The 12,173-nt window shown below is 34.1% G+C and overlaps 1 protein-coding gene across 1 annotated transcript in view; it reads right to left on the bottom strand.

The window, feature by feature from the left end:
- The window catches only part of LOC117343116 (melanopsin-like), a 70,945-nt gene extending 65,959 nt beyond the window's left edge, over positions 1 to 4,986 (bottom strand). The window contains exon 1 of the mRNA XM_033905430.1: positions 4,659 to 4,986. The gene's annotated coding sequence lies outside the window, so the exon portion shown is untranslated. The remainder of the gene's footprint in view (positions 1 to 4,658) is intronic.
- Between the last annotated feature and the right edge of the window lie 7,187 nt (positions 4,987 to 12,173).

The raw sequence follows: 12,173 nt of genomic DNA, 5'->3' as shown, positions 1-12,173 counted from the left end.
ATCATTAACGAGTAGACAGTTTGAAAAAGAGGATAGTATTAATAAATCAAGAGCCAGCTTGTAAATTGCTATATTTTGAAGTTGAATTCCACATAATCAAAAGGCGATTCTTACATATTTGTATAATCCAATATTACTGCAACCGTAACTTTTTCTCTCGAACTAAAGTAAGCATGCATTTACCATAGTCGTCTTCAGTCGTAGATATGTAAATGTCTTTCACCGACATTGTCAACACTACGACGGTTACTTACTACAGAACAAGCATTTCAAAACACTGTTTATCCCTATTCCACTCCATATACAATTCAACCGACAAATAACGCTGTCTTCGGTTATGTGTGTCAAATGTCACTAGCTAGAATTGCTGACGCTAGTACAAACGTGAGGTGAAATACTGACGACATTTCGTGACCGTGTCTTTGTTTATGACGTCATTTTTATGTCATGTCGGATTCAATGACGACATTGATAACCACATTAGAGCTTCATATAGGGATTACACGGTGTTTTATTGCGTTTAGTTGGTATGAATGCAATGGGACACAGACATACCAGTATTCTATATATCGCGTTAGTGCTATATATTGAATATGTCTGTATCCCAATGCGTTCATACCCCTGTTAGCACAATAAAACACCATTCAATGTATATGTTTACATCAAACGAATCGCTGTAATACCGTAGGAAGAAATTCCAAGATGGGATGAGTTGCGACATTGTTAACAACGGCAGCGGCGGTTGCTGAGATGATATATTTCCAGTGAATAACACCAGTTTTTATCACACACAAAAAAGAACAACTAAACCTTTTTTAACGCCTTTTACGTATTTAAGTTATTGATATATTTACAATCTACAAATTCCGTCTCTGATTAATTATGGTTGTCAAGTGCAGCGTGTGGTGATGCATATTTAGTAGAGACGTGGTCTAATGCTCTAAGAGCTGTATACTTCATCCATTTGTTGTTAGCCGAACCTCCTTAAGACGTTAAATATGCACCCATTTCCGTATTATTCAGTTTAGTTTTTGACAAAATACTCCCATGACTTTGTTTTGTTTGTACAAAGATCGTCGGATAACAGGAGAAACGCCAAAGTTGCGTTAATAATTCCTTTCAAAATGGCGCCGTCTAGTTGATGTTCCGTAACGTCACAAAGAGACGACGTAATGATTATGTTACCGTTTCCCGCCCTTATTAATCGTTTGAGCCTCTTTTCACTGCGTTTACGCTAAGTTATTCGCAGTCAGAATTTACTTAGCTGAAGAGGGAAAATATGGTAACATATCTAAATAAGAAATCCCCACATAATGCATTACAACAGCAAAATAGTTCGATTAAATGCCCAGTTTTATTTCCGATCAATTGGAATTACAGGATATTTAACTTTCATTCCTCAGAAATATTTTTTGTTTATTGTTTTACAAAAACTACTTTTAAATAAATCGTGTACTTACTGTACATGTATTGTAATAAAATGAAAAGTTAATTCGATTTAATGACATTTCTGCATTTACATGATGGGATTACTTCTTATCCTACTCATGATCTAGCTTTTGGGTCGTTCTTTCGTGTATTGTTTGATATCAAAATATCATTAGTTATCGTAAGGACCGAGACTGAATCAAAACGTATCTACTTTCAGATCCTTTTTTTTTTCAATTGAAAATATTATGGGTTCCGTGAAATATGTTTCTGAACACTATCGTTTTTTTAATTCAGCCAGTTCCATTTCGGTAGTTTGAATGATAAATCAAGCGAATCTTTGTCGTGACAGTTATTTCAGGGCACGTGGTATAGATTTTTTTATTAAACAAATGCCAATCATTAATGACTTTTCTTCAGGATAACAATTCTGTGGTTTGGATGCGAGGTTTTCCTTAGTCGTAACTCACATGCACATGAACGTCGTGTAACATATTCATGTCGAATTGTCTTGACATAAATAACATTGCAATCTAATAGTTACCTTTCACCTTGACCAAGGACTATATTAATTAACCTACAAACTGATGCAAATGTTTGTTGATTTATAGCAAAGCATTTCTAATATGTCGTTTATTTGAGTTCTCGTGCTGAATAATTCTGAAAAAGTGGAATAGAGGTCACCTTACTAGCTCCGACTAGCGGGAGTTTCCCTTTTGCCTACTGGTATGATATTTGCCTTAAGAGCACCTAGGGGTCGCTAGATCGAGCCCCAGTTCGAGTAATGCAAAATACCCTTGCCGCGATGGCAGGCTATTTAGCATTACTCCTACCTATTAGATATCACATAGAAGCTTTTCCACGATTTTGTCGTTGAACATTACTAACATAAAAGCTATATTATTTTTCTAAGTTAACTGGAGACATACTGACTGCTACATAGACATTGTAGCACTTGCGGTGCACAAAACAGTTTGCCTTCAGGAAAACCAGGTCCGTCTCCTGTATCACCACAGTTTTGTTCTGATATGATTTCCATAGCATTGCAATAAAACAATTTCAGTTACCTATGACAAAAAAAAAAAAAAAAAAATGCATTTTCGCGTACCTCAATGGCCACAGTTTTCCTGTTAAATAGGTTTGTGACGTTACCAGTGAAAACGGATAGGTTATTCAAGTCGATATATTAAATAACCCATCACGCTTATTTGTTATTTCACAACTATTTGTTTATATCTTGCTCGTGTGTCAAGCAGAATCCTGTATATGTTTTCATTTCAAATTTGTCACTATAATTTGTTTATGTAGCGATCGGCTCTCTTCGATATCATGATCACTTCCATAAAACGTTTTTCAAAAGGAAACTCATGCAATATCCTCTAAAATGGGTAATTATTAAATACAAATTAGATGTTGGTTTTCTTCTTTTTGTACAAGGAATTTGATTATCAGAACAGTTACTTTTATCCTTTCTGGCATTTTGTGCGGAATAAATGATCGTATAACATGCAGGGGGGATTTCATTTTGTTTTATGAAGTCATACACATAACGCAATTTTGTTAGTGGAATTGAACATGTTTCTACCATTACTATAAATCATCCTTCTATTTTCATGGTGTAGGTATTCTAAATTTCTTTTTTTTAACGACGAAAATCTCTATATTATAGCACTGTTATACAACGTACGTTGCTATCGTTTCTCTCGAGGCTAGTTAAGCATTAGAAATACATTAATAAGATCCACTGATCTGATTGCAACTAAACTTCGTTTCGTGAAATTGCCTTTCGAATTGCCGTTTCAAGGACAAATGATATCCAATAACACTAAATGCCTTATACATTCCACAAAACCTAATCAGTACAAATGATCAAAGGAGAACAAACAGCAGTAAAGGTAAAATAATTTTCTCTGTACATAAATGCCCGATCGCAATTGGCATTGGGGGAGAACTATATAGCAATATTTCTAATGCAGAAACAGTGCAATTAGGTTATAATTGGATGTTTGTCTAAAGATAAAAGCTGACGTTATTTTGTACAGTATATGCAATGAATGGATTTCTGTAACATAGACATTGTAACTTCTGCATTTACCCACTTTATGTACATATTTGTAATATTTCAAATTAAAATTCATACAGAGAGTGATGTTTAAATTAAAATTGTCAGTAAGCACGAGTGTTGTTTTAGTAACGAGTAAATATCCTTCGCCGAAAACGCTAAAATTTGATACATATTCTTTCTCTACAAATATCAACGTGTACATATTTTTTTGTTCTTTGTAGTAATAAAAAGCAATGTTGACAAAATCCTTACATTGCTAGATTATTTATGAATAGAAAAGATATCATTTTGTCCAAATGTTAAGGAGAATGCAATCCTTTCATGATAATTGTAACACTGCTATACATTGTTGTTATAAATGACATTTAATGAAATGGATACAGGAAGAACAATATTAAGGGAGCACTTTTTTTGAAAACTCAAATGAACCTCAAGATCAAACATTAAATTTGAGTACCTGCATTTCACCCGTGTTTTATAATGGTAGGTGCACATTTCATATAAACCACACGGCGACGTCAATTGACACATGTAGCGTACAGAATGTATGACGTCATGTGATTGTGTCGGTAGTGAAATAACGTACTTTGTAGTTGTTGATGTTCGCAAGGGAACTAGATTGATAGCGCGAAAATAAATACCCAGCGATATTTATGTACATTATGTATATATAAATATATACACAGTTGAGAATGTTTGCAGGCGTGTAAGCGTGAAATTTAATACCCGCGAACCATATTCGATCGACTGGGACAACCACGAAATATTAGCCCGTGAAATTTAGCAACTATACAGTATTGGGTAGAATTCATTTTGGCGTGTTCGCTCCCCCCCATAAATCTGAGTAATGTGGTATGATAATGGTAATGTCACAATCGAGCCGATTAATTATATTGACACTTGATTGAGACCTTCTCTGTCTACAACATGTACAAAACAACACAAAATCTATCTTTCTTCCATCCATAAACTATTTGCTTAAAAACAATATACGCATTGCACTTAATTAATTTTGCTATTTTTTCAACAGTGACATTAATACTGAGACCATAGTTATGACCAATTCCATAACAAAGACCCTAATACAGAAGCTCATACTACATTTCGATGTCTGTTTCGTTATGAACTCTCTATATCAACCATTTAACAGGGTATATTTACTTACCTGTAGTTATTCCATAGATTTATACGTTATCCACCTGTTGATCAGATAAGCGCACGTGCCCTTGGTCACTGTCACTCAATCGCTAGGCAGATAGATCTCGGCCAATCTTTGACGACCATTTCACTACACTTCAAACTGAGATAAATTCCTTGAGTCTATTATCAGCTTGCAGTTTTCTTACAAAACCTTATAAAGTATACTTTGGTTTAGTTAGTTTTTTCCTAAACCGAAAAGACGTGTCTATTTATGTGGATGATACTAAGGTTTACTACGCCATGGTTTAAATATTGTCGTCTGCTACCAACAGCGGATCGCAGACAACAGAGCAGTCTTACTTCAAGCAGCTCTATCTATCCCGGGAATGGTTATACGTAACGGAATGCTCGCGTACATCAGACAGCAGAGCCAGCACAACGCTCCAATATAAAAGACATGAATCATCTCATACTATCGTATACGGTCAATGTGGCATAACGGACAAATCCTTTCTTGGGTAAATAATATACTCACAACAGTTTTATAATAAACGAGTTAATAGGTAAACTAATAATGTAAATGTGGCGAAATTTAAAGAAATTTCATAAAACAGGTTGTCAAAAAAGCAAAGATGCCTAACAGAAGACTGAAGATCGCTAGTAACTTTGAGCTCACAAGTTCGTATGTTACGTCCTATTGTTATATAACAGAGATCATTTGCCGTTGAATATTTACGTTCCCATAAAAACAGTATGGTTCCCGTACAATAAACATAGAAATGATTACTGCGTCACTGCTTGAAAACCGCTATGACGTTTATATAAATGACGTCACAGTATAGTCCCAGCGGTGAATAATGTGTCCAGTTTTTATAGGTTCTAACCTGACACGATGTAAGCCAAAATCTCGATCCACAAAAACATGCTGATTTGATATATTCAATATGTCACGAACATTGGTGCAAGTTGCTTCAGGTAATGTTGTTCGGTGTAAGTTTAATTGGCACGGTTAGATAACTTATATATCACATATAGCTTCTATCTTCTAAACTAATGGATATTCTGTGAATGGATCTGTATTCTGATATAACTTGGCAATAAGTTGTAATAAAACTGATCTTATCCAAACTGCGGACAGTTTATGCATTGACTTTATAATCGGACAAAAAACATTAGTTTCATAAATGACAATTCTTGTAATTGTTGTCCTATCTTTGTCCAAACCTTCTGTAGGTATGGATTCTTTATCTTAAATACTGTTATCATAGGTTGCCATTATGTGATATACCAGAACAAGTAGCAAATCAGACTTGTGAAGCAGTGGTCATGAATTAAAGGTCCTCGCAACAGATGAGGTCATATAAGGATGCGATTCTAGAGGGACATTCATAGAAGAAATCATAGCACGGGAAAAAGAGCCAGCTCTAATTGGTATGTGGTAAGTAATAGTCTCAAATCGGCCATAGTCTGTCTGTGTATGTATGAGCTTCTACAGAAAGTCTCTAACGATATTAACAAGAATGTCTGGACGTGACAAGTGACACTGTGATATCACATAGGTATTGCACAATGGAGGAAATGAAATATTTTACAAAATGTCAGCTGACGACAATTAAATTGCTGTAGATCGACATTAATTGGTCTGGTACTTCGATCGGACTTCGAATGCTCTCTGGGATATTGCATTCCACATAACGTTAGACATCACATTTATCTTGGAATTCTGTCGATACATTGATTGATTTTCTTTGTCTCATCTGTTGGAAAAGGATAAATAAAGTAATTCACTTAGGTATATATCGTATTTAGAGGTAGGGCTTAGACATTATTCTTGCTGCACCAACTACATGATTCGTAAGAGGCGACTAAATTTATGATCTTGACTTTTCTAAACAAACTTGTTTTCTTCCAAAAACTTCATAGTTTGCTTTAAAAGAATAGACGTGAAACTAATAAATTATAGAATAATAGAATGTAAATTGTTTTACTTGTATAAAAAAAACTTGTGCAATCAAAGACTTGTAGACAAACATTCAGAATTAACGAATAGTGTAAACATCGCAATTGTAACATGAATTATGGAACATCATGTAACAAGCAATTGCTTTTGCATAAATGCTTCAGTATTTGATCGTAATGTCGAACGTAGCCCACTAGATTTTCATCTATGCATAATCAATACTCATCAAGAAATTTAATCACTGACAATAAATTCAATATGCTATCATCCTCTTCTCAGACAATATTAATGGTTTAATACCTTTTCTATGATTGGGAACACTAGAAAATAAAATTATTCATGTAGAAATCATCCAAGGACTCAAAATAAGAAATTTCGTTGTGAATAGAATTCCTTTGATTACTTGGTGATTATTTATTGAATATTCTTGTCGTCGAAGTATTCATTTTAAGAAAGAGCATTTTCAGGTTATAGGTTTGCCAAATGAAATGAAAATGTAATATGCTATGGAAACAACCGTTATTCTTTGCAAAATCAATGAAACACGTGATAACATAAAAAGAAACCAAAATGCATATATACTATTGAATACATGCGTATAATATAAGACAATGTATTCTAGAAGTGAATATTACTTTGGTCTCATCATCACTGTGTATGTATGCGAGATTGTCAGTGTAATTTGTGTCTCACCCAGTAATTGCCGTTGTTGTGGAAATTATACTTTGAGCGGACACTGGCTATTGAGCATCACTATTCGATACTATGAGTATTATTTACACGCAAGGCGTCTATCCAACTAACGTTCTGTACGATTCCATTATCGAATTAACATTTGAGGAGATAAAGCATAATTTTAAAGTACTATATTTTGATAAGCACCCCTTCGAAGCTTATGTCAAGGAAAAGGTTTTAAAGTAAAGTCTTTAAGGAAACCATATTATATCGGCACAGGGCACGGACATCGCAGATGAAACTGTCAATTTCAATATGTATCTTACCATAAGTAGCAATATCAAATAATAATTCTACAATATGTTTAAAACACTCAGCGGTTAAACTGATACTTTAAATCCGCTTTTCTTTAATAAAGCTGATTAATCCATCACCTCTTTTATTTTTAGTTCATCCCGCATATAGCTTGATGCTCTATCGCGAACGTAACCAACGGCCTGCATGCGGGTTCTCAGGGTTCCACGTCAGATGTACGTTTGAATTGTACTTTCGTTCGCAAAGCCCTTACCCGGATATTGCCTATGCCGGGAGACGTTAAGAATTAGTCATATCATGACAAATAACATTCAACAATTTAAAAATATTGAACTTACAAAACAGTGAAAGTTTTAAAAATCTACATCTCGATGTTCTTTACTGTTACTGTTAACGTAATGTAGGAAGATCTAAGCAAACCAAATAACATTAACATGATAACCACAAGCCAGCTTCAAAGTTATTTAACATTTTCCAAACATTATATCGAGCTTAAGTTAGAATTACGACCGTGTTATTGTGCCGATATTCTCTGGTGTTTTTGTGCTGTTTTAACTTGTACGGGTTATTCATGATATATCTTACAACGGAATGATGTTCATTAAATAATTAAAAAACAATGAATTTCAGAGAATAAAGTGCAACATCCCAAGCGTGCCCGATTATTTTTTACTGTTCGGAACAGTAATGCATATAATATAAAATAAAGCGTAAAATGTCACTAGACTGATTCAACCGAAAACTCCTAACACTATTTATTAAATATGTTCTAGATGGATCTAACAGAAAACTCCCAACACTCTCTATTAAATATGTACTTGACCGATCATATCGGAAACTACAAACACTCTCTATTGAATATGTACTAGACCGATCTAACCGAAAGTTAGAACACCATTTATTGTCAGAAAACAACATACAGCCAGAACACTATAGGGACCACAGAACCAAATCAAAAATAGATTGTGGGTTTTCCCCGTTTAAGAAAACCCTTTGGGCAGAAGATTTAATAGGAAGGTGAATGCATCAGGGCCTAATGATTGGATTTTAAGGTTGGAGAAGTTTCCAAAGTTTTATGTGGGGGCTGCCCAATACATGTAGATGTAAAATAGATAGAAAAAAAAAGTGTTTTTCCTAGCTTGTTTTTGTCAGCGGGAGTTAATTAAGTGTGCATTTTGTTGTAAATTTAGGTGAGTTTTTGGCGCTGTATTCAATACAAGATGGTGGCCCGTTTGAATTGTCTTAATATTGTTCATTATATATGTTTTACATTTGTTTGAACCTATCTTAATACTGTCTACTTCCTTTCTGGAATGACACATTTGGCTACAGATTATTTGAAGACTCCTCAAAAAGCAACACAGTTGTACATGTGATCATGCAGTATACATTATATCGATTACCAATTATTGATATTCAAAGATGTTACTTACTTATATGTATTTTTTTGAATTAAGACAAAGTAAAGTCAGCAAGCAAAGCATCAATGGTGCATATTCATAACATCCACGCTGTTGCCTTTTCAGCACATTCTATTTATTTCAGAAAAAACATCAAACATAACATCTTAACATTGCATAGCAATCAGGCCCACTCATGCATCTAATTTACGAGCCGAGATATTCAAAATGACACTATCCCATAAAGCTTGCGAGCTTTCTCTCAAATGAAAGAGAGCAAAACTCCAAACTAAACACACGCCGATTGACCAAGCCTTTCCCTATTATGTAACCAATAGCTTTGAAATAATTGAATGTTTAAACATGTAAATAGCAATACGTGCAGCCTTTGGTAAATCACCAATAAGTTTATTGATTTGCCATTAAATGTCCCCATATCGATATAATCTGCAACAGCGTAACACTTCAAAGACGTCCCACTAGCGTATGGAGGAAGATAGTTTTTTAAAGTTATCTTTATACGGGAAATGAACGATTATAGATAATAGGACCTGTTGTCATGTTGTCGTTGTTCATTATCTACTGGTTCAATACACAACGGAAACAATGTCTGTACTTTCTCACTATGACTTGTGTGTCTGTCATGGTTTACATATAGGGCTAAGATTCCATACATTGTGTGCCTTTAGCAATTAAACATTTTGAATCATGGTAATTGATCTTGCCGGAAATTTACAAAGCATAGTCTGTACTTCTGATAACAACAAGAATATCATCTTTCTTTCTTAACCAGGAGAATAAAAAAAACATTTGGTTTGGTTTGGTTTATTTTGTTTAACGTCCTACAGTGTATGAACAGAAAGGGTCATTTAAGGACGTGCCAGGTTTTGGAGGTGGAAGAAAGCCGGAGTACCCGGAGAAAAACCACCGGCCTATGCCATAGTCAGTACCAGGTAACTGTCCCATGTGGGTTTCGAAATTGCGACCCAGAAAAAATACAAGTTACAAAAGAGAAATCTGATCAGATTATTATTGTTTACACTCGATCAACCAACAAGTTCTCCACATCAATATTGACGGTTTGGATACTGTATTTCATAGATAACAATCCCGGGATATAATTCTCAAACAGCATAGAAATAGGAAATGATTGAAATATATAAATTAGGAACGTTAGCATTTCCTTTTTGGTAAATGTGATTTAAGCGAAAACTTCTAATGAATTCCGGATGAAGCGAAGTGAGTCGTTCGTTTGAAGTTGAGATTCTACTGATCAGCGATATCGGCGTGTTATACCATGTGATTTATCAAGTCCATTCTATATTTGAAGGTTTATAACTTTTTGTACAGCTCATTCAAAATACGTTGCTAGTTCTTTGATCAAGAACCGTCGGGTTGTGTATCATAGGTTGTCTTTTACCAGATTTTTATTAATTATAATAAAACGCTCTGCCTCGACTCATAGAAGAGGGAAATGATGTAAAAACTACCGGCAAAATTAAACACGCAATGGGCTTTAATAGAATTAATAAAATTAATTAATTGAATTGTAAAATAAGGTTGAAGATTATCTTACATTAGAGACGGACCGTAAAGATAACACAATTGCTTTGAATTTTTTTTACCTGTGATCCCTTTATACGAAAATGACATAATACTATCTCTTTCATCGTAATATCATTTCCTTAGCAGTATTCAAGATACTTGTATTTCAAGTCATTGTATTTATCAGAGACATCACTACATACATGTATAACAAATCGCTACCTATCACGAATCTCTATGTACAGATATATGATGTTATCTTCCTTCCATGTCAGGGAATATTGACGACAATAATATTGATTTGCTCTCTCCAATGTAACATTTAGATTTTTTTTTTTCTGTTTTTTTTTTTTTTTTTTTCTCATTTTGTCTGCTTTGTTTTTCTCTATTGGTATCCCTACAATTCTCGTCCTACTATAAATCTGGCTTGAGCAGACCATTCATCTCCCATTCCCAATAAATAGAACCATCCACAGGACCTAAAACGAGCGATGACGGTATAAAATCTACTGAAATAATGACAATCAAATCAAAACAAAATTAAACACGAAAAGAGTGCTTCAGTCACGTGTTTACACGACGATAAATTACAACACGAGATTTGAAATTTATTTTACATTTGTTTCAGGGAAATGTGTCTCTAGGTAGACATTCTGATCCAAGTATAATACCTTACATGTTTAAGCCAATAGGGAATCTATGTTGCGGCAGAAATCCACATTACAATGGAATTTCCTATTGTAAAACAAGATTGGTTTTGTAATAGATGACCGACAGGGAATTGTCTAATAAGTTTATGGAATGGAGTGACAGTATTTTTGAAAATACAATACCTGAGAGGCATACTGTTGGTTTTGTTGTTGTTGGTTCTGAAATCAATTTGATTAAATTCCTCATTCGTGCTCGGCCTATTTTGTAACACTCATGTAACACTGATTCAGACTGAATTTAGGCTAATATTTATTGAGCTTTCACGACGGCTTTTATAGGTTTTTTTTTTTTTTTTTTTTTTAGAAATGTTCGCTTTTAGTTTTAATACGTTGTACATTAGATATGTATTATGAACCGAACGAGTGGTTTGATACAACAATTGCTTTAATTTCACAATCATCATGCAGTCAATAAGATAACATTACTTTTAATTGCCGTGGGTATTCCATTAATTTCAAGGAAAATTACAATGTTAAAACAAAACCATAATTATATCTAAAAAATAAACAATAAAATGACAATGTACCGCTATGTAGAGAGTATACCTCATTTGATTTGATGGGACTGTTATTAGCTCAGTAAAGCCAACGTTCTAGGTGGCGATGGAAGTTATCTAACAGCGATATCTATATTAGGAGTATTTTATTTATTTACATATGTATGTATTTATTTCGTTTATTGATTTATTTTGCTTGGGAGGGTTAGTACTAATTAAGACACATAAAGCATAGAGGAAAACTCTGATAAAAGTGCCTTTAAGTAGAGAGTATATTTCCAATTTAAGGATAATTTTTATACTGATCCTCCAATTGCATTGGCAACATATTGATGTCGTCATTATGTCATAATCGTGATGTTAGCTACATAAGGTCTTTAATGAAGATTTCAATCTATCACATAACTGGCAGTTCTTTCAATCTATCACATGCATAAC

Source organism: Pecten maximus, chromosome 15 (genome assembly GCF_902652985.1).
Source record: "Pecten maximus chromosome 15, xPecMax1.1, whole genome shotgun sequence".
In the NCBI taxonomy this organism is placed as follows: Eukaryota; Metazoa; Mollusca; class Bivalvia; order Pectinida; family Pectinidae; genus Pecten; species Pecten maximus.
This window is presented reverse-complemented; position numbering and strand designations above follow the sequence as displayed.